The 27,855-nt window shown below is 36.0% G+C and overlaps 20 non-coding genes across 20 annotated transcripts; all 20 read left to right on the top strand.

Moving 5' to 3' along the window:
* Positions 1–115: 115 nt before the first annotated feature.
* On the top strand, positions 116–279 carry LOC133196001 (U1 spliceosomal RNA). Its single transcript, XR_009722272.1, has one exon. It is a non-coding gene; the product is annotated as a U1 spliceosomal RNA (small nuclear RNA).
* Positions 280–1,490: 1,211 nt separating this feature from the next.
* LOC133195998 (U6 spliceosomal RNA) lies at positions 1,491–1,599 on the top strand. Its single transcript, XR_009722269.1, has one exon. It is a non-coding gene; the product is annotated as a U6 spliceosomal RNA (small nuclear RNA).
* A 658-nt stretch (positions 1,600–2,257) lies between these two features.
* LOC133196010 (U1 spliceosomal RNA) lies at positions 2,258–2,421 on the top strand. The gene has a single exon (XR_009722280.1). It is a non-coding gene; the product is annotated as a U1 spliceosomal RNA (small nuclear RNA).
* A 1,211-nt stretch (positions 2,422–3,632) lies between these two features.
* On the top strand, positions 3,633–3,741 carry LOC133195999 (U6 spliceosomal RNA). Its single transcript, XR_009722270.1, has one exon. It is a non-coding gene; the product is annotated as a U6 spliceosomal RNA (small nuclear RNA).
* A 658-nt stretch (positions 3,742–4,399) lies between these two features.
* Positions 4,400–4,563, top strand: LOC133196011 (U1 spliceosomal RNA). Its single transcript, XR_009722281.1, has one exon. It is a non-coding gene; the product is annotated as a U1 spliceosomal RNA (small nuclear RNA).
* A 1,211-nt stretch (positions 4,564–5,774) lies between these two features.
* On the top strand, positions 5,775–5,883 carry LOC133196000 (U6 spliceosomal RNA). The gene has a single exon (XR_009722271.1). It is a non-coding gene; the product is annotated as a U6 spliceosomal RNA (small nuclear RNA).
* A 658-nt stretch (positions 5,884–6,541) lies between these two features.
* LOC133196012 (U1 spliceosomal RNA) lies at positions 6,542–6,705 on the top strand. The gene has a single exon (XR_009722282.1). It is a non-coding gene; the product is annotated as a U1 spliceosomal RNA (small nuclear RNA).
* Positions 6,706–7,916: 1,211 nt separating this feature from the next.
* On the top strand, positions 7,917–8,025 carry LOC133196002 (U6 spliceosomal RNA). The gene has a single exon (XR_009722273.1). It is a non-coding gene; the product is annotated as a U6 spliceosomal RNA (small nuclear RNA).
* Positions 8,026–8,683: 658 nt separating this feature from the next.
* On the top strand, positions 8,684–8,847 carry LOC133195991 (U1 spliceosomal RNA). Its single transcript, XR_009722262.1, has one exon. It is a non-coding gene; the product is annotated as a U1 spliceosomal RNA (small nuclear RNA).
* Positions 8,848–10,058: 1,211 nt separating this feature from the next.
* LOC133196003 (U6 spliceosomal RNA) lies at positions 10,059–10,167 on the top strand. The gene has a single exon (XR_009722274.1). It is a non-coding gene; the product is annotated as a U6 spliceosomal RNA (small nuclear RNA).
* A 658-nt stretch (positions 10,168–10,825) lies between these two features.
* LOC133195992 (U1 spliceosomal RNA) lies at positions 10,826–10,989 on the top strand. The gene has a single exon (XR_009722263.1). It is a non-coding gene; the product is annotated as a U1 spliceosomal RNA (small nuclear RNA).
* Positions 10,990–12,200: 1,211 nt separating this feature from the next.
* LOC133196004 (U6 spliceosomal RNA) lies at positions 12,201–12,309 on the top strand. The gene has a single exon (XR_009722275.1). It is a non-coding gene; the product is annotated as a U6 spliceosomal RNA (small nuclear RNA).
* A 658-nt stretch (positions 12,310–12,967) lies between these two features.
* Positions 12,968–13,131, top strand: LOC133195993 (U1 spliceosomal RNA). The gene has a single exon (XR_009722264.1). It is a non-coding gene; the product is annotated as a U1 spliceosomal RNA (small nuclear RNA).
* Positions 13,132–14,342: 1,211 nt separating this feature from the next.
* Positions 14,343–14,451, top strand: LOC133196005 (U6 spliceosomal RNA). The gene has a single exon (XR_009722276.1). It is a non-coding gene; the product is annotated as a U6 spliceosomal RNA (small nuclear RNA).
* Positions 14,452–15,109: 658 nt separating this feature from the next.
* On the top strand, positions 15,110–15,273 carry LOC133195994 (U1 spliceosomal RNA). The gene has a single exon (XR_009722265.1). It is a non-coding gene; the product is annotated as a U1 spliceosomal RNA (small nuclear RNA).
* A 1,211-nt stretch (positions 15,274–16,484) lies between these two features.
* On the top strand, positions 16,485–16,593 carry LOC133196007 (U6 spliceosomal RNA). The gene has a single exon (XR_009722277.1). It is a non-coding gene; the product is annotated as a U6 spliceosomal RNA (small nuclear RNA).
* Positions 16,594–17,251: 658 nt separating this feature from the next.
* LOC133195995 (U1 spliceosomal RNA) lies at positions 17,252–17,415 on the top strand. The gene has a single exon (XR_009722266.1). It is a non-coding gene; the product is annotated as a U1 spliceosomal RNA (small nuclear RNA).
* A 1,211-nt stretch (positions 17,416–18,626) lies between these two features.
* LOC133196008 (U6 spliceosomal RNA) lies at positions 18,627–18,735 on the top strand. Its single transcript, XR_009722278.1, has one exon. It is a non-coding gene; the product is annotated as a U6 spliceosomal RNA (small nuclear RNA).
* Positions 18,736–19,393: 658 nt separating this feature from the next.
* LOC133195996 (U1 spliceosomal RNA) lies at positions 19,394–19,557 on the top strand. The gene has a single exon (XR_009722267.1). It is a non-coding gene; the product is annotated as a U1 spliceosomal RNA (small nuclear RNA).
* A 1,211-nt stretch (positions 19,558–20,768) lies between these two features.
* Positions 20,769–20,879, top strand: LOC133196009 (U6 spliceosomal RNA). Its single transcript, XR_009722279.1, has one exon. It is a non-coding gene; the product is annotated as a U6 spliceosomal RNA (small nuclear RNA).
* Positions 20,880–27,855: the final 6,976 nt, after the last annotated feature.

Here is a 27,855-nt window from a genome sequence, read left to right on the forward strand (position 1 = left end):
GCATTTTTAGGCCTATCCGTGCGACATTGATTCTATAAAACCGTCCCTGGTCTCTTAAACACAAATTTTCTGCGCAGCGCCATAGTTTTAAGTTTCTGTATCAACTACACTTTTCATACTTACCTGGTGCAGAGGGCACCCTGATCAAGTAGGGGGTCCCTCCAGGGCGAGGCCTTTCCATTGCACTCCGGATCGGCTGAACCCTGCGATCGCCCCAAATGCGGGCGACTCGGGCACGTAATTTTTAAGTGTGGGGGTCTGCGTTCGCGCTTACCCCTGGATAAATAAATGTAGAATAAGAGAAAAAACTATCCACACCCTATCACATATATAAAACTGCAATAGTAATTAATATTTTTACAATTTCAGTATCATTGTGCATGAATTTTATTTACTGCATGTAGATATTTAAGACGTTTATTCTATTCTTGTTATTGTTAATCAATTTTTATATGAATTAGTTTGTTATGATTCAATAGCTCAGTATAGCTATATTTGTTATTTTATTTCATTTTATTTTTATTGCTTTGTTTTTGGTTTGTTTGTGTGTATTTTCAATTATATTTAATAAAAAAAATCATGTTCTTCTATTTTTACACACGCGTACTTAGTGTCTTTACGTTATCCGGGGATCACGTGAAAAAATGTGCATACAAGTAAGATGGAGTTACGTCCCTTTGACCGTAGCCTTTGGTTCACGTAATGCCTACTGTGACGTCGTGTCCGTGACAACAAAAGTGTGGAGATTGTCATGCGGTCGTCAGAGAAGTTTAGAATCCAATTTTCTTGTGAATATTTCTTATTCAGTGTAAGGAAGTGAAAGGAAATTGTTCATATATCAAAGTGGATGTCAATTTCATACAGCAGCGATGTCATTTTTTTGGCTAAATGTGCATTGGATTACGTGTTGGAAATTAAATTCTATAAAAATTTATAAGGACTCGAAGAGCAAGTAATATAAGGTTAGTGAATTTTATTTTCCCTTTCAATTTACTTCAACTAGTTAGAATCGCGTTCACCATTCTCGATAATATCATTTAATCATTCTGCGCATTGACCAACCATATCTCAATAATATATGCGACAGTCATTTTTCTGGGCATCGGAGAAAATCGTGGTTGTAGCTTGATTATAAGAATTCAGAGCAAAACTTGATAGATATGAAATATGATAAAATTAGAATTATTTACTTTTATTTTCCTTTGTTTTTAGCTTTCTAAATAAAGCTATCGATTTTTTTCTTGCACAATGACCCCTCCCCCCACCCCCATTCACCCCCTCACTCCAGTTAATTTTTATTTCCTTCCTTTTATTCATTACACATGTGTGCACATGTGTAAGTCACATAGGCACATGTGTAGCAGTTACCTTTCCTGTTACGTAGTATTAACGTTTCTTCAGCTGTTTACAGTATGCAAATATTTAAAAGGGCTATTTCATATTACTCTCTGTTCCATAGTATTTATATGTTGCAAAAAGTAGTAGGTATTGTACTTGCTTTTCGGCAGTACATATATTAAAATTGGAACGATACAGAGAAGATTAGCATGGCCCCTGCGCAAGGATGACACGCAAATTCGTGAAGCGTTCCATATTTTTTTCATTTTTAAAAAAGTTTTTAAATTTTTTCTCTTTATATTTTCTGTATTTTGTGCCAATTTTCAATGTAGTGTCTATCCTATTTTTAAAATTGGAACGATACGCAAGTTTTGGAAGAATTCCATATATATATATTGATTATTACTAATTATTATTTCTTAAATAAATCAAAAGGAAGTCAACAAAATTAAATCAAACGGGAGGGGGGGGGGGGGGGAGTTGATAGACACTACTATTTATCATTTTCTTTATTTTTGTTCTTTCTTTTTCTTTTCTTTCTTTCTTTTTTTTCTTCATATTTTGCTTATTAATTGTCATTTCTATTTATCAATAGATTAATAATCTTTAAATTCTAGTGCACTATATATGGTATACAGGTGATAGTACTAAAACGCTGAGAGTACGAATGGAAAACGTTGACAGTACGTCGCATTTAGAAAAACGGAGTATGTGTAGGAAAGATGTATGAGGATAGGTAAAATATGCGATTGCTACACAGAGGTCAAATTTAAAGGTGAGCGCGTGATTTGGGAGGGGGATGTTGCATTTTTAGGCCTATCCGTGCGACATTGATTCTATAAAACCGTCCCTGGTCTCTTAAACACAAATTTTCTGCGCAGCGCCATAGTTTTAAGTTTCTGTATCAACTACACTTTTCATACTTACCTGGTGCAGAGGGCACCCTGATCAAGTAGGGGGTCCCTCCAGGGCGAGGCCTTTCCATTGCACTCCGGATCGGCTGAACCCTGCGATCGCCCCAAATGCGGGCGACTCGGGCACGTAATTTTTAAGTGTGGGGGTCTGCGTTCGCGCTTACCCCTGGATAAATAAATGTAGAATAAGAGAAAAAACTATCCACACCCTATCACATATATAAAACTGCAATAGTAATTAATATTTTTACAATTTCAGTATCATTGTGCATGAATTTTATTTACTGCATGTAGATATTTAAGACGTTTATTCTATTCTTGTTATTGTTAATCAATTTTTATATGAATTAGTTTGTTATGATTCAATAGCTCAGTATAGCTATATTTGTTATTTTATTTCATTTTATTTTTATTGCTTTGTTTTTGGTTTGTTTGTGTGTATTTTCAATTATATTTAATAAAAAAAATCATGTTCTTCTATTTTTACACACGCGTACTTAGTGTCTTTACGTTATCCGGGGATCACGTGAAAAAATGTGCATACAAGTAAGATGGAGTTACGTCCCTTTGACCGTAGCCTTTGGTTCACGTAATGCCTACTGTGACGTCGTGTCCGTGACAACAAAAGTGTGGAGATTGTCATGCGGTCGTCAGAGAAGTTTAGAATCCAATTTTCTTGTGAATATTTCTTATTCAGTGTAAGGAAGTGAAAGGAAATTGTTCATATATCAAAGTGGATGTCAATTTCATACAGCAGCGATGTCATTTTTTTGGCTAAATGTGCATTGGATTACGTGTTGGAAATTAAATTCTATAAAAATTTATAAGGACTCGAAGAGCAAGTAATATAAGGTTAGTGAATTTTATTTTCCCTTTCAATTTACTTCAACTAGTTAGAATCGCGTTCACCATTCTCGATAATATCATTTAATCATTCTGCGCATTGACCAACCATATCTCAATAATATATGCGACAGTCATTTTTCTGGGCATCGGAGAAAATCGTGGTTGTAGCTTGATTATAAGAATTCAGAGCAAAACTTGATAGATATGAAATATGATAAAATTAGAATTATTTACTTTTATTTTCCTTTGTTTTTAGCTTTCTAAATAAAGCTATCGATTTTTTTCTTGCACAATGACCCCTCCCCCCACCCCCATTCACCCCCTCACTCCAGTTAATTTTTATTTCCTTCCTTTTATTCATTACACATGTGTGCACATGTGTAAGTCACATAGGCACATGTGTAGCAGTTACCTTTCCTGTTACGTAGTATTAACGTTTCTTCAGCTGTTTACAGTATGCAAATATTTAAAAGGGCTATTTCATATTACTCTCTGTTCCATAGTATTTATATGTTGCAAAAAGTAGTAGGTATTGTACTTGCTTTTCGGCAGTACATATATTAAAATTGGAACGATACAGAGAAGATTAGCATGGCCCCTGCGCAAGGATGACACGCAAATTCGTGAAGCGTTCCATATTTTTTTCATTTTTAAAAAAGTTTTTAAATTTTTTCTCTTTATATTTTCTGTATTTTGTGCCAATTTTCAATGTAGTGTCTATCCTATTTTTAAAATTGGAACGATACGCAAGTTTTGGAAGAATTCCATATATATATATTGATTATTACTAATTATTATTTCTTAAATAAATCAAAAGGAAGTCAACAAAATTAAATCAAACGGGAGGGGGGGGGGGGGGGAGTTGATAGACACTACTATTTATCATTTTCTTTATTTTTGTTCTTTCTTTTTCTTTTCTTTCTTTCTTTTTTTTCTTCATATTTTGCTTATTAATTGTCATTTCTATTTATCAATAGATTAATAATCTTTAAATTCTAGTGCACTATATATGGTATACAGGTGATAGTACTAAAACGCTGAGAGTACGAATGGAAAACGTTGACAGTACGTCGCATTTAGAAAAACGGAGTATGTGTAGGAAAGATGTATGAGGATAGGTAAAATATGCGATTGCTACACAGAGGTCAAATTTAAAGGTGAGCGCGTGATTTGGGAGGGGGATGTTGCATTTTTAGGCCTATCCGTGCGACATTGATTCTATAAAACCGTCCCTGGTCTCTTAAACACAAATTTTCTGCGCAGCGCCATAGTTTTAAGTTTCTGTATCAACTACACTTTTCATACTTACCTGGTGCAGAGGGCACCCTGATCAAGTAGGGGGTCCCTCCAGGGCGAGGCCTTTCCATTGCACTCCGGATCGGCTGAACCCTGCGATCGCCCCAAATGCGGGCGACTCGGGCACGTAATTTTTAAGTGTGGGGGTCTGCGTTCGCGCTTACCCCTGGATAAATAAATGTAGAATAAGAGAAAAAACTATCCACACCCTATCACATATATAAAACTGCAATAGTAATTAATATTTTTACAATTTCAGTATCATTGTGCATGAATTTTATTTACTGCATGTAGATATTTAAGACGTTTATTCTATTCTTGTTATTGTTAATCAATTTTTATATGAATTAGTTTGTTATGATTCAATAGCTCAGTATAGCTATATTTGTTATTTTATTTCATTTTATTTTTATTGCTTTGTTTTTGGTTTGTTTGTGTGTATTTTCAATTATATTTAATAAAAAAAATCATGTTCTTCTATTTTTACACACGCGTACTTAGTGTCTTTACGTTATCCGGGGATCACGTGAAAAAATGTGCATACAAGTAAGATGGAGTTACGTCCCTTTGACCGTAGCCTTTGGTTCACGTAATGCCTACTGTGACGTCGTGTCCGTGACAACAAAAGTGTGGAGATTGTCATGCGGTCGTCAGAGAAGTTTAGAATCCAATTTTCTTGTGAATATTTCTTATTCAGTGTAAGGAAGTGAAAGGAAATTGTTCATATATCAAAGTGGATGTCAATTTCATACAGCAGCGATGTCATTTTTTTGGCTAAATGTGCATTGGATTACGTGTTGGAAATTAAATTCTATAAAAATTTATAAGGACTCGAAGAGCAAGTAATATAAGGTTAGTGAATTTTATTTTCCCTTTCAATTTACTTCAACTAGTTAGAATCGCGTTCACCATTCTCGATAATATCATTTAATCATTCTGCGCATTGACCAACCATATCTCAATAATATATGCGACAGTCATTTTTCTGGGCATCGGAGAAAATCGTGGTTGTAGCTTGATTATAAGAATTCAGAGCAAAACTTGATAGATATGAAATATGATAAAATTAGAATTATTTACTTTTATTTTCCTTTGTTTTTAGCTTTCTAAATAAAGCTATCGATTTTTTTCTTGCACAATGACCCCTCCCCCCACCCCCATTCACCCCCTCACTCCAGTTAATTTTTATTTCCTTCCTTTTATTCATTACACATGTGTGCACATGTGTAAGTCACATAGGCACATGTGTAGCAGTTACCTTTCCTGTTACGTAGTATTAACGTTTCTTCAGCTGTTTACAGTATGCAAATATTTAAAAGGGCTATTTCATATTACTCTCTGTTCCATAGTATTTATATGTTGCAAAAAGTAGTAGGTATTGTACTTGCTTTTCGGCAGTACATATATTAAAATTGGAACGATACAGAGAAGATTAGCATGGCCCCTGCGCAAGGATGACACGCAAATTCGTGAAGCGTTCCATATTTTTTTCATTTTTAAAAAAGTTTTTAAATTTTTTCTCTTTATATTTTCTGTATTTTGTGCCAATTTTCAATGTAGTGTCTATCCTATTTTTAAAATTGGAACGATACGCAAGTTTTGGAAGAATTCCATATATATATATTGATTATTACTAATTATTATTTCTTAAATAAATCAAAAGGAAGTCAACAAAATTAAATCAAACGGGAGGGGGGGGGGGGGGGAGTTGATAGACACTACTATTTATCATTTTCTTTATTTTTGTTCTTTCTTTTTCTTTTCTTTCTTTCTTTTTTTTCTTCATATTTTGCTTATTAATTGTCATTTCTATTTATCAATAGATTAATAATCTTTAAATTCTAGTGCACTATATATGGTATACAGGTGATAGTACTAAAACGCTGAGAGTACGAATGGAAAACGTTGACAGTACGTCGCATTTAGAAAAACGGAGTATGTGTAGGAAAGATGTATGAGGATAGGTAAAATATGCGATTGCTACACAGAGGTCAAATTTAAAGGTGAGCGCGTGATTTGGGAGGGGGATGTTGCATTTTTAGGCCTATCCGTGCGACATTGATTCTATAAAACCGTCCCTGGTCTCTTAAACACAAATTTTCTGCGCAGCGCCATAGTTTTAAGTTTCTGTATCAACTACACTTTTCATACTTACCTGGTGCAGAGGGCACCCTGATCAAGTAGGGGGTCCCTCCAGGGCGAGGCCTTTCCATTGCACTCCGGATCGGCTGAACCCTGCGATCGCCCCAAATGCGGGCGACTCGGGCACGTAATTTTTAAGTGTGGGGGTCTGCGTTCGCGCTTACCCCTGGATAAATAAATGTAGAATAAGAGAAAAAACTATCCACACCCTATCACATATATAAAACTGCAATAGTAATTAATATTTTTACAATTTCAGTATCATTGTGCATGAATTTTATTTACTGCATGTAGATATTTAAGACGTTTATTCTATTCTTGTTATTGTTAATCAATTTTTATATGAATTAGTTTGTTATGATTCAATAGCTCAGTATAGCTATATTTGTTATTTTATTTCATTTTATTTTTATTGCTTTGTTTTTGGTTTGTTTGTGTGTATTTTCAATTATATTTAATAAAAAAAATCATGTTCTTCTATTTTTACACACGCGTACTTAGTGTCTTTACGTTATCCGGGGATCACGTGAAAAAATGTGCATACAAGTAAGATGGAGTTACGTCCCTTTGACCGTAGCCTTTGGTTCACGTAATGCCTACTGTGACGTCGTGTCCGTGACAACAAAAGTGTGGAGATTGTCATGCGGTCGTCAGAGAAGTTTAGAATCCAATTTTCTTGTGAATATTTCTTATTCAGTGTAAGGAAGTGAAAGGAAATTGTTCATATATCAAAGTGGATGTCAATTTCATACAGCAGCGATGTCATTTTTTTGGCTAAATGTGCATTGGATTACGTGTTGGAAATTAAATTCTATAAAAATTTATAAGGACTCGAAGAGCAAGTAATATAAGGTTAGTGAATTTTATTTTCCCTTTCAATTTACTTCAACTAGTTAGAATCGCGTTCACCATTCTCGATAATATCATTTAATCATTCTGCGCATTGACCAACCATATCTCAATAATATATGCGACAGTCATTTTTCTGGGCATCGGAGAAAATCGTGGTTGTAGCTTGATTATAAGAATTCAGAGCAAAACTTGATAGATATGAAATATGATAAAATTAGAATTATTTACTTTTATTTTCCTTTGTTTTTAGCTTTCTAAATAAAGCTATCGATTTTTTTCTTGCACAATGACCCCTCCCCCCACCCCCATTCACCCCCTCACTCCAGTTAATTTTTATTTCCTTCCTTTTATTCATTACACATGTGTGCACATGTGTAAGTCACATAGGCACATGTGTAGCAGTTACCTTTCCTGTTACGTAGTATTAACGTTTCTTCAGCTGTTTACAGTATGCAAATATTTAAAAGGGCTATTTCATATTACTCTCTGTTCCATAGTATTTATATGTTGCAAAAAGTAGTAGGTATTGTACTTGCTTTTCGGCAGTACATATATTAAAATTGGAACGATACAGAGAAGATTAGCATGGCCCCTGCGCAAGGATGACACGCAAATTCGTGAAGCGTTCCATATTTTTTTCATTTTTAAAAAAGTTTTTAAATTTTTTCTCTTTATATTTTCTGTATTTTGTGCCAATTTTCAATGTAGTGTCTATCCTATTTTTAAAATTGGAACGATACGCAAGTTTTGGAAGAATTCCATATATATATATTGATTATTACTAATTATTATTTCTTAAATAAATCAAAAGGAAGTCAACAAAATTAAATCAAACGGGAGGGGGGGGGGGGGGGAGTTGATAGACACTACTATTTATCATTTTCTTTATTTTTGTTCTTTCTTTTTCTTTTCTTTCTTTCTTTTTTTTCTTCATATTTTGCTTATTAATTGTCATTTCTATTTATCAATAGATTAATAATCTTTAAATTCTAGTGCACTATATATGGTATACAGGTGATAGTACTAAAACGCTGAGAGTACGAATGGAAAACGTTGACAGTACGTCGCATTTAGAAAAACGGAGTATGTGTAGGAAAGATGTATGAGGATAGGTAAAATATGCGATTGCTACACAGAGGTCAAATTTAAAGGTGAGCGCGTGATTTGGGAGGGGGATGTTGCATTTTTAGGCCTATCCGTGCGACATTGATTCTATAAAACCGTCCCTGGTCTCTTAAACACAAATTTTCTGCGCAGCGCCATAGTTTTAAGTTTCTGTATCAACTACACTTTTCATACTTACCTGGTGCAGAGGGCACCCTGATCAAGTAGGGGGTCCCTCCAGGGCGAGGCCTTTCCATTGCACTCCGGATCGGCTGAACCCTGCGATCGCCCCAAATGCGGGCGACTCGGGCACGTAATTTTTAAGTGTGGGGGTCTGCGTTCGCGCTTACCCCTGGATAAATAAATGTAGAATAAGAGAAAAAACTATCCACACCCTATCACATATATAAAACTGCAATAGTAATTAATATTTTTACAATTTCAGTATCATTGTGCATGAATTTTATTTACTGCATGTAGATATTTAAGACGTTTATTCTATTCTTGTTATTGTTAATCAATTTTTATATGAATTAGTTTGTTATGATTCAATAGCTCAGTATAGCTATATTTGTTATTTTATTTCATTTTATTTTTATTGCTTTGTTTTTGGTTTGTTTGTGTGTATTTTCAATTATATTTAATAAAAAAAATCATGTTCTTCTATTTTTACACACGCGTACTTAGTGTCTTTACGTTATCCGGGGATCACGTGAAAAAATGTGCATACAAGTAAGATGGAGTTACGTCCCTTTGACCGTAGCCTTTGGTTCACGTAATGCCTACTGTGACGTCGTGTCCGTGACAACAAAAGTGTGGAGATTGTCATGCGGTCGTCAGAGAAGTTTAGAATCCAATTTTCTTGTGAATATTTCTTATTCAGTGTAAGGAAGTGAAAGGAAATTGTTCATATATCAAAGTGGATGTCAATTTCATACAGCAGCGATGTCATTTTTTTGGCTAAATGTGCATTGGATTACGTGTTGGAAATTAAATTCTATAAAAATTTATAAGGACTCGAAGAGCAAGTAATATAAGGTTAGTGAATTTTATTTTCCCTTTCAATTTACTTCAACTAGTTAGAATCGCGTTCACCATTCTCGATAATATCATTTAATCATTCTGCGCATTGACCAACCATATCTCAATAATATATGCGACAGTCATTTTTCTGGGCATCGGAGAAAATCGTGGTTGTAGCTTGATTATAAGAATTCAGAGCAAAACTTGATAGATATGAAATATGATAAAATTAGAATTATTTACTTTTATTTTCCTTTGTTTTTAGCTTTCTAAATAAAGCTATCGATTTTTTTCTTGCACAATGACCCCTCCCCCCACCCCCATTCACCCCCTCACTCCAGTTAATTTTTATTTCCTTCCTTTTATTCATTACACATGTGTGCACATGTGTAAGTCACATAGGCACATGTGTAGCAGTTACCTTTCCTGTTACGTAGTATTAACGTTTCTTCAGCTGTTTACAGTATGCAAATATTTAAAAGGGCTATTTCATATTACTCTCTGTTCCATAGTATTTATATGTTGCAAAAAGTAGTAGGTATTGTACTTGCTTTTCGGCAGTACATATATTAAAATTGGAACGATACAGAGAAGATTAGCATGGCCCCTGCGCAAGGATGACACGCAAATTCGTGAAGCGTTCCATATTTTTTTCATTTTTAAAAAAGTTTTTAAATTTTTTCTCTTTATATTTTCTGTATTTTGTGCCAATTTTCAATGTAGTGTCTATCCTATTTTTAAAATTGGAACGATACGCAAGTTTTGGAAGAATTCCATATATATATATTGATTATTACTAATTATTATTTCTTAAATAAATCAAAAGGAAGTCAACAAAATTAAATCAAACGGGAGGGGGGGGGGGGGGGAGTTGATAGACACTACTATTTATCATTTTCTTTATTTTTGTTCTTTCTTTTTCTTTTCTTTCTTTCTTTTTTTTCTTCATATTTTGCTTATTAATTGTCATTTCTATTTATCAATAGATTAATAATCTTTAAATTCTAGTGCACTATATATGGTATACAGGTGATAGTACTAAAACGCTGAGAGTACGAATGGAAAACGTTGACAGTACGTCGCATTTAGAAAAACGGAGTATGTGTAGGAAAGATGTATGAGGATAGGTAAAATATGCGATTGCTACACAGAGGTCAAATTTAAAGGTGAGCGCGTGATTTGGGAGGGGGATGTTGCATTTTTAGGCCTATCCGTGCGACATTGATTCTATAAAACCGTCCCTGGTCTCTTAAACACAAATTTTCTGCGCAGCGCCATAGTTTTAAGTTTCTGTATCAACTACACTTTTCATACTTACCTGGTGCAGAGGGCACCCTGATCAAGTAGGGGGTCCCTCCAGGGCGAGGCCTTTCCATTGCACTCCGGATCGGCTGAACCCTGCGATCGCCCCAAATGCGGGCGACTCGGGCACGTAATTTTTAAGTGTGGGGGTCTGCGTTCGCGCTTACCCCTGGATAAATAAATGTAGAATAAGAGAAAAAACTATCCACACCCTATCACATATATAAAACTGCAATAGTAATTAATATTTTTACAATTTCAGTATCATTGTGCATGAATTTTATTTACTGCATGTAGATATTTAAGACGTTTATTCTATTCTTGTTATTGTTAATCAATTTTTATATGAATTAGTTTGTTATGATTCAATAGCTCAGTATAGCTATATTTGTTATTTTATTTCATTTTATTTTTATTGCTTTGTTTTTGGTTTGTTTGTGTGTATTTTCAATTATATTTAATAAAAAAAATCATGTTCTTCTATTTTTACACACGCGTACTTAGTGTCTTTACGTTATCCGGGGATCACGTGAAAAAATGTGCATACAAGTAAGATGGAGTTACGTCCCTTTGACCGTAGCCTTTGGTTCACGTAATGCCTACTGTGACGTCGTGTCCGTGACAACAAAAGTGTGGAGATTGTCATGCGGTCGTCAGAGAAGTTTAGAATCCAATTTTCTTGTGAATATTTCTTATTCAGTGTAAGGAAGTGAAAGGAAATTGTTCATATATCAAAGTGGATGTCAATTTCATACAGCAGCGATGTCATTTTTTTGGCTAAATGTGCATTGGATTACGTGTTGGAAATTAAATTCTATAAAAATTTATAAGGACTCGAAGAGCAAGTAATATAAGGTTAGTGAATTTTATTTTCCCTTTCAATTTACTTCAACTAGTTAGAATCGCGTTCACCATTCTCGATAATATCATTTAATCATTCTGCGCATTGACCAACCATATCTCAATAATATATGCGACAGTCATTTTTCTGGGCATCGGAGAAAATCGTGGTTGTAGCTTGATTATAAGAATTCAGAGCAAAACTTGATAGATATGAAATATGATAAAATTAGAATTATTTACTTTTATTTTCCTTTGTTTTTAGCTTTCTAAATAAAGCTATCGATTTTTTTCTTGCACAATGACCCCTCCCCCCACCCCCATTCACCCCCTCACTCCAGTTAATTTTTATTTCCTTCCTTTTATTCATTACACATGTGTGCACATGTGTAAGTCACATAGGCACATGTGTAGCAGTTACCTTTCCTGTTACGTAGTATTAACGTTTCTTCAGCTGTTTACAGTATGCAAATATTTAAAAGGGCTATTTCATATTACTCTCTGTTCCATAGTATTTATATGTTGCAAAAAGTAGTAGGTATTGTACTTGCTTTTCGGCAGTACATATATTAAAATTGGAACGATACAGAGAAGATTAGCATGGCCCCTGCGCAAGGATGACACGCAAATTCGTGAAGCGTTCCATATTTTTTTCATTTTTAAAAAAGTTTTTAAATTTTTTCTCTTTATATTTTCTGTATTTTGTGCCAATTTTCAATGTAGTGTCTATCCTATTTTTAAAATTGGAACGATACGCAAGTTTTGGAAGAATTCCATATATATATATTGATTATTACTAATTATTATTTCTTAAATAAATCAAAAGGAAGTCAACAAAATTAAATCAAACGGGAGGGGGGGGGGGGGGGAGTTGATAGACACTACTATTTATCATTTTCTTTATTTTTGTTCTTTCTTTTTCTTTTCTTTCTTTCTTTTTTTTCTTCATATTTTGCTTATTAATTGTCATTTCTATTTATCAATAGATTAATAATCTTTAAATTCTAGTGCACTATATATGGTATACAGGTGATAGTACTAAAACGCTGAGAGTACGAATGGAAAACGTTGACAGTACGTCGCATTTAGAAAAACGGAGTATGTGTAGGAAAGATGTATGAGGATAGGTAAAATATGCGATTGCTACACAGAGGTCAAATTTAAAGGTGAGCGCGTGATTTGGGAGGGGGATGTTGCATTTTTAGGCCTATCCGTGCGACATTGATTCTATAAAACCGTCCCTGGTCTCTTAAACACAAATTTTCTGCGCAGCGCCATAGTTTTAAGTTTCTGTATCAACTACACTTTTCATACTTACCTGGTGCAGAGGGCACCCTGATCAAGTAGGGGGTCCCTCCAGGGCGAGGCCTTTCCATTGCACTCCGGATCGGCTGAACCCTGCGATCGCCCCAAATGCGGGCGACTCGGGCACGTAATTTTTAAGTGTGGGGGTCTGCGTTCGCGCTTACCCCTGGATAAATAAATGTAGAATAAGAGAAAAAACTATCCACACCCTATCACATATATAAAACTGCAATAGTAATTAATATTTTTACAATTTCAGTATCATTGTGCATGAATTTTATTTACTGCATGTAGATATTTAAGACGTTTATTCTATTCTTGTTATTGTTAATCAATTTTTATATGAATTAGTTTGTTATGATTCAATAGCTCAGTATAGCTATATTTGTTATTTTATTTCATTTTATTTTTATTGCTTTGTTTTTGGTTTGTTTGTGTGTATTTTCAATTATATTTAATAAAAAAAATCATGTTCTTCTATTTTTACACACGCGTACTTAGTGTCTTTACGTTATCCGGGGATCACGTGAAAAAATGTGCATACAAGTAAGATGGAGTTACGTCCCTTTGACCGTAGCCTTTGGTTCACGTAATGCCTACTGTGACGTCGTGTCCGTGACAACAAAAGTGTGGAGATTGTCATGCGGTCGTCAGAGAAGTTTAGAATCCAATTTTCTTGTGAATATTTCTTATTCAGTGTAAGGAAGTGAAAGGAAATTGTTCATATATCAAAGTGGATGTCAATTTCATACAGCAGCGATGTCATTTTTTTGGCTAAATGTGCATTGGATTACGTGTTGGAAATTAAATTCTATAAAAATTTATAAGGACTCGAAGAGCAAGTAATATAAGGTTAGTGAATTTTATTTTCCCTTTCAATTTACTTCAACTAGTTAGAATCGCGTTCACCATTCTCGATAATATCATTTAATCATTCTGCGCATTGACCAACCATATCTCAATAATATATGCGACAGTCATTTTTCTGGGCATCGGAGAAAATCGTGGTTGTAGCTTGATTATAAGAATTCAGAGCAAAACTTGATAGATATGAAATATGATAAAATTAGAATTATTTACTTTTATTTTCCTTTGTTTTTAGCTTTCTAAATAAAGCTATCGATTTTTTTCTTGCACAATGACCCCTCCCCCCACCCCCATTCACCCCCTCACTCCAGTTAATTTTTATTTCCTTCCTTTTATTCATTACACATGTGTGCACATGTGTAAGTCACATAGGCACATGTGTAGCAGTTACCTTTCCTGTTACGTAGTATTAACGTTTCTTCAGCTGTTTACAGTATGCAAATATTTAAAAGGGCTATTTCATATTACTCTCTGTTCCATAGTATTTATATGTTGCAAAAAGTAGTAGGTATTGTACTTGCTTTTCGGCAGTACATATATTAAAATTGGAACGATACAGAGAAGATTAGCATGGCCCCTGCGCAAGGATGACACGCAAATTCGTGAAGCGTTCCATATTTTTTTCATTTTTAAAAAAGTTTTTAAATTTTTTCTCTTTATATTTTCTGTATTTTGTGCCAATTTTCAATGTAGTGTCTATCCTATTTTTAAAATTGGAACGATACGCAAGTTTTGGAAGAATTCCATATATATATATTGATTATTACTAATTATTATTTCTTAAATAAATCAAAAGGAAGTCAACAAAATTAAATCAAACGGGAGGGGGGGGGGGGGGGAGTTGATAGACACTACTATTTATCATTTTCTTTATTTTTGTTCTTTCTTTTTCTTTTCTTTCTTTCTTTTTTTTCTTCATATTTTGCTTATTAATTGTCATTTCTATTTATCAATAGATTAATAATCTTTAAATTCTAGTGCACTATATATGGTATACAGGTGATAGTACTAAAACGCTGAGAGTACGAATGGAAAACGTTGACAGTACGTCGCATTTAGAAAAACGGAGTATGTGTAGGAAAGATGTATGAGGATAGGTAAAATATGCGATTGCTACACAGAGGTCAAATTTAAAGGTGAGCGCGTGATTTGGGAGGGGGATGTTGCATTTTTAGGCCTATCCGTGCGACATTGATTCTATAAAACCGTCCCTGGTCTCTTAAACACAAATTTTCTGCGCAGCGCCATAGTTTTAAGTTTCTGTATCAACTACACTTTTCATACTTACCTGGTGCAGAGGGCACCCTGATCAAGTAGGGGGTCCCTCCAGGGCGAGGCCTTTCCATTGCACTCCGGATCGGCTGAACCCTGCGATCGCCCCAAATGCGGGCGACTCGGGCACGTAATTTTTAAGTGTGGGGGTCTGCGTTCGCGCTTACCCCTGGATAAATAAATGTAGAATAAGAGAAAAAACTATCCACACCCTATCACATATATAAAACTGCAATAGTAATTAATATTTTTACAATTTCAGTATCATTGTGCATGAATTTTATTTACTGCATGTAGATATTTAAGACGTTTATTCTATTCTTGTTATTGTTAATCAATTTTTATATGAATTAGTTTGTTATGATTCAATAGCTCAGTATAGCTATATTTGTTATTTTATTTCATTTTATTTTTATTGCTTTGTTTTTGGTTTGTTTGTGTGTATTTTCAATTATATTTAATAAAAAAAATCATGTTCTTCTATTTTTACACACGCGTACTTAGTGTCTTTACGTTATCCGGGGATCACGTGAAAAAATGTGCATACAAGTAAGATGGAGTTACGTCCCTTTGACCGTAGCCTTTGGTTCACGTAATGCCTACTGTGACGTCGTGTCCGTGACAACAAAAGTGTGGAGATTGTCATGCGGTCGTCAGAGAAGTTTAGAATCCAATTTTCTTGTGAATATTTCTTATTCAGTGTAAGGAAGTGAAAGGAAATTGTTCATATATCAAAGTGGATGTCAATTTCATACAGCAGCGATGTCATTTTTTTGGCTAAATGTGCATTGGATTACGTGTTGGAAATTAAATTCTATAAAAATTTATAAGGACTCGAAGAGCAAGTAATATAAGGTTAGTGAATTTTATTTTCCCTTTCAATTTACTTCAACTAGTTAGAATCGCGTTCACCATTCTCGATAATATCATTTAATCATTCTGCGCATTGACCAACCATATCTCAATAATATATGCGACAGTCATTTTTCTGGGCATCGGAGAAAATCGTGGTTGTAGCTTGATTATAAGAATTCAGAGCAAAACTTGATAGATATGAAATATGATAAAATTAGAATTATTTACTTTTATTTTCCTTTGTTTTTAGCTTTCTAAATAAAGCTATCGATTTTTTTCTTGCACAATGACCCCTCCCCCCACCCCCATTCACCCCCTCACTCCAGTTAATTTTTATTTCCTTCCTTTTATTCATTACACATGTGTGCACATGTGTAAGTCACATAGGCACATGTGTAGCAGTTACCTTTCCTGTTACGTAGTATTAACGTTTCTTCAGCTGTTTACAGTATGCAAATATTTAAAAGGGCTATTTCATATTACTCTCTGTTCCATAGTATTTATATGTTGCAAAAAGTAGTAGGTATTGTACTTGCTTTTCGGCAGTACATATATTAAAATTGGAACGATACAGAGAAGATTAGCATGGCCCCTGCGCAAGGATGACACGCAAATTCGTGAAGCGTTCCATATTTTTTTCATTTTTAAAAAAGTTTTTAAATTTTTTCTCTTTATATTTTCTGTATTTTGTGCCAATTTTCAATGTAGTGTCTATCCTATTTTTAAAATTGGAACGATACGCAAGTTTTGGAAGAATTCCATATATATATATTGATTATTACTAATTATTATTTCTTAAATAAATCAAAAGGAAGTCAACAAAATTAAATCAAACGGGAGGGGGGGGGGGGGGGAGTTGATAGACACTACTATTTATCATTTTCTTTATTTTTGTTCTTTCTTTTTCTTTTCTTTCTTTCTTTTTTTTCTTCATATTTTGCTTATTAATTGTCATTTCTATTTATCAATAGATTAATAATCTTTAAATTCTAGTGCACTATATATGGTATACAGGTGATAGTACTAAAACGCTGAGAGTACGAATGGAAAACGTTGACAGTACGTCGCATTTAGAAAAACGGAGTATGTGTAGGAAAGATGTATGAGGATAGGTAAAATATGCGATTGCTACACAGAGGTCAAATTTAAAGGTGAGCGCGTGATTTGGGAGGGGGATGTTGCATTTTTAGGCCTATCCGTGCGACATTGATTCTATAAAACCGTCCCTGGTCTCTTAAACACAAATTTTCTGCGCAGCGCCATAGTTTTAAGTTTCTGTATCAACTACACTTTTCATACTTACCTGGTGCAGAGGGCACCCTGATCAAGTAGGGGGTCCCTCCAGGGCGAGGCCTTTCCATTGCACTCCGGATCGGCTGAACCCTGCGATCGCCCCAAATGCGGGCGACTCGGGCACGTAATTTTTAAGTGTGGGGGTCTGCGTTCGCGCTTACCCCTGGATAAATAAATGTAGAATAAGAGAAAAAACTATCCACACCCTATCACATATATAAAACTGCAATAGTAATTAATATTTTTACAATTTCAGTATCATTGTGCATGAATTTTATTTACTGCATGTAGATATTTAAGACGTTTATTCTATTCTTGTTATTGTTAATCAATTTTTATATGAATTAGTTTGTTATGATTCAATAGCTCAGTATAGCTATATTTGTTATTTTATTTCATTTTATTTTTATTGCTTTGTTTTTGGTTTGTTTGTGTGTATTTTCAATTATATTTAATAAAAAAAATCATGTTCTTCTATTTTTACACACGCGTACTTAGTGTCTTTACGTTATCCGGGGATCACGTGAAAAAATGTGCATACAAGTAAGATGGAGTTACGTCCCTTTGACCGTAGCCTTTGGTTCACGTAATGCCTACTGTGACGTCGTGTCCGTGACAACAAAAGTGTGGAGATTGTCATGCGGTCGTCAGAGAAGTTTAGAATCCAATTTTCTTGTGAATATTTCTTATTCAGTGTAAGGAAGTGAAAGGAAATTGTTCATATATCAAAGTGGATGTCAATTTCATACAGCAGCGATGTCATTTTTTTGGCTAAATGTGCATTGGATTACGTGTTGGAAATTAAATTCTATAAAAATTTATAAGGACTCGAAGAGCAAGTAATATAAGGTTAGTGAATTTTATTTTCCCTTTCAATTTACTTCAACTAGTTAGAATCGCGTTCACCATTCTCGATAATATCATTTAATCATTCTGCGCATTGACCAACCATATCTCAATAATATATGCGACAGTCATTTTTCTGGGCATCGGAGAAAATCGTGGTTGTAGCTTGATTATAAGAATTCAGAGCAAAACTTGATAGATATGAAATATGATAAAATTAGAATTATTTACTTTTATTTTCCTTTGTTTTTAGCTTTCTAAATAAAGCTATCGATTTTTTTCTTGCACAATGACCCCTCCCCCCACCCCCATTCACCCCCTCACTCCAGTTAATTTTTATTTCCTTCCTTTTATTCATTACACATGTGTGCACATGTGTAAGTCACATAGGCACATGTGTAGCAGTTACCTTTCCTGTTACGTAGTATTAACGTTTCTTCAGCTGTTTACAGTATGCAAATATTTAAAAGGGCTATTTCATATTACTCTCTGTTCCATAGTATTTATATGTTGCAAAAAGTAGTAGGTATTGTACTTGCTTTTCGGCAGTACATATATTAAAATTGGAACGATACAGAGAAGATTAGCATGGCCCCTGCGCAAGGATGACACGCAAATTCGTGAAGCGTTCCATATTTTTTTCATTTTTAAAAAAGTTTTTAAATTTTTTCTCTTTATATTTTCTGTATTTTGTGCCAATTTTCAATGTAGTGTCTATCCTATTTTTAAAATTGGAACGATACGCAAGTTTTGGAAGAATTCCATATATATATATTGATTATTACTAATTATTATTTCTTAAATAAATCAAAAGGAAGTCAACAAAATTAAATCAAACGGGAGGGGGGGGGGGGGGGAGTTGATAGACACTACTATTTATCATTTTCTTTATTTTTGTTCTTTCTTTTTCTTTTCTTTCTTTCTTTTTTTTCTTCATATTTTGCTTATTAATTGTCATTTCTATTTATCAATAGATTAATAATCTTTAAATTCTAGTGCACTATATATGGTATACAGGTGATAGTACTAAAACGCTGAGAGTACGAATGGAAAACGTTGACAGTACGTCGCATTTAGAAAAACGGAGTATGTGTAGGAAAGATGTATGAGGATAGGTAAAATATGCGATTGCTACACAGAGGTCAAATTTAAAGGTGAGCGCGTGATTTGGGAGGGGGATGTTGCATTTTTAGGCCTATCCGTGCGACATTGATTCTATAAAACCGTCCCTGGTCTCTTAAACACAAATTTTCTGCGCAGCGCCATAGTTTTAAGTTTCTGTATCAACTACACTTTTCATACTTACCTGGTGCAGAGGGCACCCTGATCAAGTAGGGGGTCCCTCCAGGGCGAGGCCTTTCCATTGCACTCCGGATCGGCTGAACCCTGCGATCGCCCCAAATGCGGGCGACTCGGGCACGTAATTTTTAAGTGTGGGGGTCTGCGTTCGCGCTTACCCCTGGATAAATAAATGTAGAATAAGAGAAAAAACTATCCACACCCTATCACATATATAAAACTGCAATAGTAATTAATATTTTTACAATTTCAGTATCATTGTGCATGAATTTTATTTACTGCATGTAGATATTTAAGACGTTTATTCTATTCTTGTTATTGTTAATCAATTTTTATATGAATTAGTTTGTTATGATTCAATAGCTCAGTATAGCTATATTTGTTATTTTATTTCATTTTATTTTTATTGCTTTGTTTTTGGTTTGTTTGTGTGTATTTTCAATTATATTTAATAAAAAAAATCATGTTCTTCTATTTTTACACACGCGTACTTAGTGTCTTTACGTTATCCGGGGATCACGTGAAAAAATGTGCATACAAGTAAGATGGAGTTACGTCCCTTTGACCGTAGCCTTTGGTTCACGTAATGCCTACTGTGACGTCGTGTCCGTGACAACAAAAGTGTGGAGATTGTCATGCGGTCGTCAGAGAAGTTTAGAATCCAATTTTCTTGTGAATATTTCTTATTCAGTGTAAGGAAGTGAAAGGAAATTGTTCATATATCAAAGTGGATGTCAATTTCATACAGCAGCGATGTCATTTTTTTGGCTAAATGTGCATTGGATTACGTGTTGGAAATTAAATTCTATAAAAATTTATAAGGACTCGAAGAGCAAGTAATATAAGGTTAGTGAATTTTATTTTCCCTTTCAATTTACTTCAACTAGTTAGAATCGCGTTCACCATTCTCGATAATATCATTTAATCATTCTGCGCATTGACCAACCATATCTCAATAATATATGCGACAGTCATTTTTCTGGGCATCGGAGAAAATCGTGGTTGTAGCTTGATTATAAGAATTCAGAGCAAAACTTGATAGATATGAAATATGATAAAATTAGAATTATTTACTTTTATTTTCCTTTGTTTTTAGCTTTCTAAATAAAGCTATCGATTTTTTTCTTGCACAATGACCCCTCCCCCCACCCCCATTCACCCCCTCACTCCAGTTAATTTTTATTTCCTTCCTTTTATTCATTACACATGTGTGCACATGTGTAAGTCACATAGGCACATGTGTAGCAGTTACCTTTCCTGTTACGTAGTATTAACGTTTCTTCAGCTGTTTACAGTATGCAAATATTTAAAAGGGCTATTTCATATTACTCTCTGTTCCATAGTATTTATATGTTGCAAAAAGTAGTAGGTATTGTACTTGCTTTTCGGCAGTACATATATTAAAATTGGAACGATACAGAGAAGATTAGCATGGCCCCTGCGCAAAGGATCCCGCGCAATCTTCGTGGTATTGTCCCACATTTCCAGCGAAGGGGAAGGAGAGAAGGGGGAAGAAAAGGGAGAGAAAAAAGGAAAGAAAGGGGTATTTTGACATAATCAAAAATGATTTAATTATAGGAATGTGTTTTCTATTTTTGCACCAATTTGGAAGTGAATAAATATCCTTTTTTATTTTTGATTTTAGTGATTTAAAATGCATATTTTTGCTTATTAATTATGTATTAATTTCACTAATTTAAGGCAAAAAGGGAATTTTTTTCTTATTCTTGCCTGTTCATTTCTTACACTTAAACTGATTTCCAGACTCATTTGACTTCTGTTTTATTATTTTGAATATAAATTCTAAGCTCAAATCCTTGTATTTTTGTGTCTTTTTAAATTCCTATGGTGTAGTGGTAACACGCTTGCCTAATTTACTGGCAAGAGACCTGGGTTCGAATCCCAGTGGGTTTTTCATTCTAGACACATGATACAAGTATTTTGAACTTTAAATTTCAAGCAGAAACAACAAATTAATTGTTAAATTTTTTTCTTGAATTAAAAAAAACTTTCCCTCTGCTTTTCTAAGGGCTTGGGACCTTCTAGAATTGTACTGTAAAAACAGACAAGTCTAGGCAGCATTAAAAGTTTTTTTTTTAGTACAGTTAATACAGTTTTTTTGTTTTTTGTAATTTTTTTGGATTTTTTGTAAGTTTTGGTATCAGATCACTCAGCAGGAGAATCTGAATCTTCTGCTGGTCTTTTCTTGCTGGTGTATTTTCTTGCACTCATTCTCTGGCACCATTCTTCATAGCTTTCTTGTGCAGTAGCTGCACAGAACCAATTGCCATAGTGCTGTTTGTGCGTGGATGGAGTTTTAGGTTCACCACACATTCTGCATTTGGCAGGTCCTTTTCTGGGCTTGTAATCTCTTATTGTTTGGCCAGCTTCTTTCTTCCTCTGAACCTTTCTTCTGTAGGAAGCTGTAGATCTTGAAACTTTTGCTGATTTGATGACAGGTGGGAAAAGCTGGGTCAATTGCTCGGGGGTCAACTGAGATGTTGGTTGACTTGTCACCTGGGATGTTATCTGAGGCTGAGTCACGGACTGTTGAGGCATGACAAGAATATATTGTGTCTTGACCGGCTGTGGCTGGACAGGTAATGGCTCTTTTCCTAAAACCTTTGATGGTGAAGGAGGAAGCCTGGGGGGTGAGGGAAATCTGGGAGGTGACTGTGGAGGTGGTGTTCGAATTCTGACTGTAGATTGACCTGCTGTGTTAGGTGGTAGTACATACTGAAAGGCTGGGGAAGTCTGTGTCATTAGACTCTGAGGCTTGGTCAGGGCTGGCAGGAGAGGCTGAGGGGCTGTGACAGAGGGGTTGGAAACCTCTATTCCCTGGGACAAGACCTGTTCCTCTCTTTTCTTTTGCTTCCTTCTATCCCTGTAAAACAAGAAATATTTCAGTAATGTTTACAAAAGGAAATGACATAGGGCACTGACTGATTATTAAATAAAGAACATACTTACCATAGTATTAGAGTAGTGTTGTTTATGGCCAACAATTGAATTGCTGTCATACACATTACTCTGGCATTGTCTAGGACCACATCTCTGATTCTGTTGTACGATGTAAGTACTAGACTCCATCTCGAGATTGTGGGAGTATTAGGGCGCTTCTGGGGTGAAGGGTAAAATTCCATCAAACGTCGGACTACTGCCTCCATGTAACGGTTGGCATCGGGGAAAGTTGCTGGTCCAGACCCACTCCCAACAAAGGATCTGTAGATAAAAGATAGGGAAATTAAGTTTTTTGTTTACTGTTAATCATTAAAACTGTACATATTACATATTAAACAATTACCTCTTAGTCTTCTCCTCGTTGGCCTTTGGGGTCCCTTTGGCAGTCTTGGCAGCCATGAATCGACCCTTAGGGGGAGACTTGGTTCTTGGCTGAAAGACTGTGGGTCTTTGGTCCTGAGGTTTCAGCTTTTCCCAAAGGGCAATCACTCTGTCTTCCTGTATCTTAGTCAGAGTCCGACAGTTCCTAAACTGCACCAAACAGTCTGCTAGGTCTTCAACTTCCTGTAATCCTGATGTTGCTTCTGGTAACTCTGAATCCTAAGAGAAAAAGCCATGAAAATAAGATACTGATTAATACAGAACATAATATACAGCACTATGAAATGAGACTTACTGTTTCTTCCATATCCGATTCTAAGTATGTGGGGGGTGTCTTTGGTTCTTGATCACTTGTTTCCTGAGGCATAGGCTCTGGGGAAGGCAAAGGTGTTGGCCGAATGACTTGGCTCTCTGCTCTGGCAGGTGATCTAACATTTCTCCTCTTTGTAAACTTGATATCTACCTCCGGTATCGTCATGTCTTCCAAGGCCTCCTCCTCAGCAAACCCTTCATCTACTTCCTCCTCTTCCTCGTTCTCTGTCTCCTCCTCCTCCTTCACCTCTTGAAGGGCCTTGCCAGTCTGCGAGTACAAGTACTCTATGCCTATCATCTCACCTGTGTGAATTCTAGGGGGCTGGAAAGCTGGATCTAGGGGAGTTCCAAGGACAGTCTGTGCCAAATGGTTGACAGCGTGGCGTAGAAGTCCGCTGTACGTGTGGCACAGCGGAGCTTCCACCTCCACGGCCTGAGAAGCCCTGTCTTGGTTCCACCTGTACAGCCCCTCAAGCAGATAGGCTTGATAATGGACATCATTTGCACTGGTACCTTAAAATGTAGACAAGATAAAAATTAACACATAAATTAATAATATTATTAATTAAAACTAACAATTTTCAGGTAGATGATAAAACCCTTACCTGGTATGAATCTGTTGAGATGGAGGTGAAACGACTCTAGGGAAGTGGACCCTCGTGCACATCGGTACGTTGGCAAGGTTTTATCCCCCTTCTTGAGAGTTCCGGTCTGCGTGTACAAGGACACATTAGGTGGATCCTGCACACAGTCCACATGCCTCCTCTGGCTCTCCCACATGTCTTGTGCTTTGTCCTTGTCAATAAGGGGGGTTCCTACTAAATCTCTCCCCTGCTCCCCAGAGTACACCTCCAACAGATCCTCCACAAGCTCTCGAATCATGTTCGGACTCCTCGTAACTCTACGACAGTGCAAGGCAAGCTCCTTCTTGGAGATCCAGTCACTTTCACTACCCTGGATGGTAACGCCGTCTTTCCTGGCCTGACTCTCTTTCGCTTCTTTCAGGGCAGACAAGTCCTCTTCACTCCACTGGAAGAAGCACCCAGATAGGCGTCTCATGAACTGGGGGTACAGGGCATGAGATTCTGTAGTACAAGCACTAGATATTCTCCTCATGAAATGCCAGATGTCCAGCCTCACCAGAGTTGCACCCCAATTTTCAAACTTCTTACCAACAAAGTTGGGACCACAACAATCTCGGTCGACATAAATTACTTCGGGAGGACTGACTCCACTGTCCTTGTATCTGCTCTGGAGTCCCTGGAACATCTTGTCCAGACCCGCTCCTTCCCCAGCCGTAAGGACGGAGATGAGAACCTGGCCATGCTCATTCCCAACATTCGTGGCCCAAGCAGCAGTCTCCGCAGCTGTACCTTGTAGTTTCCTTACAACTTTCTTGGTGGAATCTACTTTCAGAATTCTCCCAAACACAGATGTGATGGCTGCCTTAACTTCCCCTAGCCGAGCGAGTACATCCTGGCAGTAGACAGAAAGAAGCCAATGGCAGGACGGAATCTTCTGAGGTGTCGGAGGTGGGGGAAACTTGAAATCAGCCAGGAGCCCCCTCTTCTGTGCATTGGTAAAGGTCTGGCAGTCACTGAGGTAGCGAGCTGCCCTCCTCAACATCTCCTCCCCATGGAGCTCGGCAAGATTCTGTCTCAGCCTGGCGACGCTGTTCCCAAGACCCCGCTGACGCATCATCTTGACAACCTCCAAGTCGCATGCCATCAGACGAGTCAGAATACATGGGAACTGCAGTCGATGACCCACATCCAGTTGACTGAGAAGTTCCTCGCTCCAGCTACTTAGCTTCTTGTGGCACTTGGGACACTCGAGGTACTCGGCTGCCAGGTAATAATACGAAGACATGGCCAGGACTTTGCGCAAAGTTCGATATATTCCGGACGATATCATTTCCTGTCCCTTGCAGCTGGCATCTGGGCAAGTCAGTTTTACACGCCAGAGTTTCTTGGGCATCCATAGGAATATTGGTCTGGAAAAGTATCTGAAAGAGATAATAAAGTGATGTGTGTTGTTTTATTGCTTTAATGTAACAAATAAATTTACCTAAGGAAAATAAAAGTGATAAAAACCTGTCTATGACTGGTGGCTGAGTACACACTAAAGGGGGAGTAGGAGGCATGTACCACATCCGGTCAATTGTATCGAAACACATTTCTGGCTTCCCCTGCTTGTTGATGCGAAACAGCGTTCTAGAAATCCACTTCTGGTCGTAACTGTCTAAAACCTGCTTCCAAGCACTGTACACAACATCTACAATTTTTTTGTACATAAAATAAGTACATTTTAATGAATTTTTTTTAACAAATTACGACACAACAAATAAGCTTTGTATAAATGATAATATTCTGTAAACCACACACCAGTGAGAAAACAAAGTTACAAGTGACATAAGTTCTACATAAAAGTTGTACATGTATATATAAATATAATGTTTATAATGTATATATATATATATGTACAGGTGCAATTGTTACAAAAAAAGCTACACACTCTAAGAACCTACACCATTAACTCACCATAGGAACTCTGCGTATAAAAGCTGTAAAAAATCAATGTTTTAGTATCGTCAACAAATCAATTCATCTAAGAAAGAAGAACATTTTGTTTAAAGTAAATACATTATCATCATCGCTTACGATTTGAGAGGACCTCCATAGCTTCAATATCGCGGACGGCTTCTACCAAGTCAACATCCTGCATGCAGGTAGGGTCGACAACTTCTACAGGTGGTTGACTCGTGGTGGCAGTTTCCTCCGGTGGGTGGCTCACAGTGGCAGAGGGCTCCTTCGATGCTTTCTCCTGCTCTGTTCTCTTACGTCGTGCTATGGCCTCCTTGTCTTTCGCTATCTTGAATGCTTCCGGGAAGAACTTGAGATACTGGAGGAGTCTGTGTTTGTTATACGAAAGGGGATGGTCTGTCTCTGTGTCCTTGTCCTCAGACATGACGAGGCCCATCACACCAGTCACGTACCCCAAGTCATTCTCCAGAAGCCACTTAAACGTTTGACCCCGGTATTTCCCAAACTGTAAAACAAGCTGGGACAACACGTACCTGCTAGATCTTGCAGCACCAGGACCTCCGAGTACTGACGCTCTCTCCTTTGCGTTCTTCATAGATGTCGCACCATCCACAAGAGGCTTGGAGACAGGCGTATAATTCGCTGCAGCCTCTGTTCGCATAAGTCTGAGCTCTCCAGTGATGGTGCGCTCAAACTTGGGCTCAAGTGCACTTGCACTTCTTGGATTTTTCCTTTGCATGACTCTGAGTGTGTGTGAGATTTCCTTTATATTTCACTATTTCATTAAACTAAAACATTTGAGACAAAGAACTGTTTTGGCGCGACGTCCACTAAACACACAAAAATGCGCCTAAATGGAGATGCCTAGCTGGTAAGTTTCACATCATTTTTTTGATATTTATCCCAGATTTATGATGAACTAGGTTAAAATTTATGTATGTCTTAAAAATTCAGATCCGTCTCGACTGTTTTCACATTAAAATCAACTCTGTTTTATACAAACTTACAGAAATCGGCGTTTTCAAAAAATCTACACAATGTAAACATGTCGCTGATAAACAATACATATTTACGAAAGTTTTGTATGGTATTAAGTAAGACCGTGTGTACGTAAGGGAAATCTAGACTAAAATCAATTGTTTAAACATGAACATCAGTTTACTTTCATTCAAAAATCAATCGATCGGCGTTTTCAATCAATGTACACAATGTAAAATTTGTGCAGAAAAAACGCGGTACAGTGCGAGGTCATTTTGCACACAAAAAACATATAAAACCCTAATCAATATGGATGTGCATTTACAGAACAATTAAATGTGAATAAATAAATTGAATCTTACCTGATTTTTGACTGCAAATCCGTTATTTTTGTATTTTTTAAAAGTTGTACAAGTCGGCGTCACTTCCGAATTTCCTCTATTTACAACCTCTCAATATCTATAACTAAGCCACTTACCCTTAAGTAACACGCTTCAATATTACTAAACTTTTGTAGCTGAATCGATTAATACCAAATTTGAACTTCAACTCCCGTTTATAATGAAGAAATTAAACTTTCTAATTTTCACTATATAACATGCTATTTATCAAACATGGCGGCTGTCCCAATTCTTACTTGAAGACTTGCTCTGATTGGTCGGCTGATTAGAAAGTTGGACAGAAGTGGAACAGAAGTGGGACAAAAGTGGGACAAATCCAACTCTCTGATTGGATAAAAAAGTGGAACTCCACCACGAAGATTGCACAGCTAGTAGCGCAAGGATGACACGCAAATTCGTGAAGCGTTCCATATTTTTTTCATTTTTAAAAAAGTTTTTAAATTTTTTCTCTTTATATTTTCTGTATTTTGTGCCAATTTTCAATGTAGTGTCTATCCTATTTTTAAAATTGGAACGATACGCAAGTTTTGGAAGAATTCCATATATATATATATTGATTATTACTAATTATTATTTCTTAAATAAATCAAAAGGAAGTCAACAAAATTAAATCAAACGGGAGGGGGGGGGGGGAGTTGATAGACACTACTATTTATCATTTTCTTTATTTTTGTTCTTTCTTTTTCTTTTCTTTCTTTCTTTTTTTTCTTCATATTTTGCTTATTAATTGTCATTTCTATTTATCAATAGATTAATAATCTTTAAATTCTAGTGCACTATATATGGTATACAGGTGATAGTACTAAAACGCTGAGAGTACGAATGGAAAACGTTGACAGTACGTCGCATTTAGAAAAACGGAGTATGTGTAGGAAAGATGTATGA

Source organism: Saccostrea echinata, unplaced genomic scaffold, assembly GCF_033153115.1.
Source record: "Saccostrea echinata isolate AGI-Se365-2 ecotype Australia unplaced genomic scaffold, CSIRO_AGI_Sech_v1 ptg000029l, whole genome shotgun sequence".
Taxonomy (NCBI): Eukaryota; Metazoa; Mollusca; class Bivalvia; order Ostreida; family Ostreidae; genus Saccostrea; species Saccostrea echinata.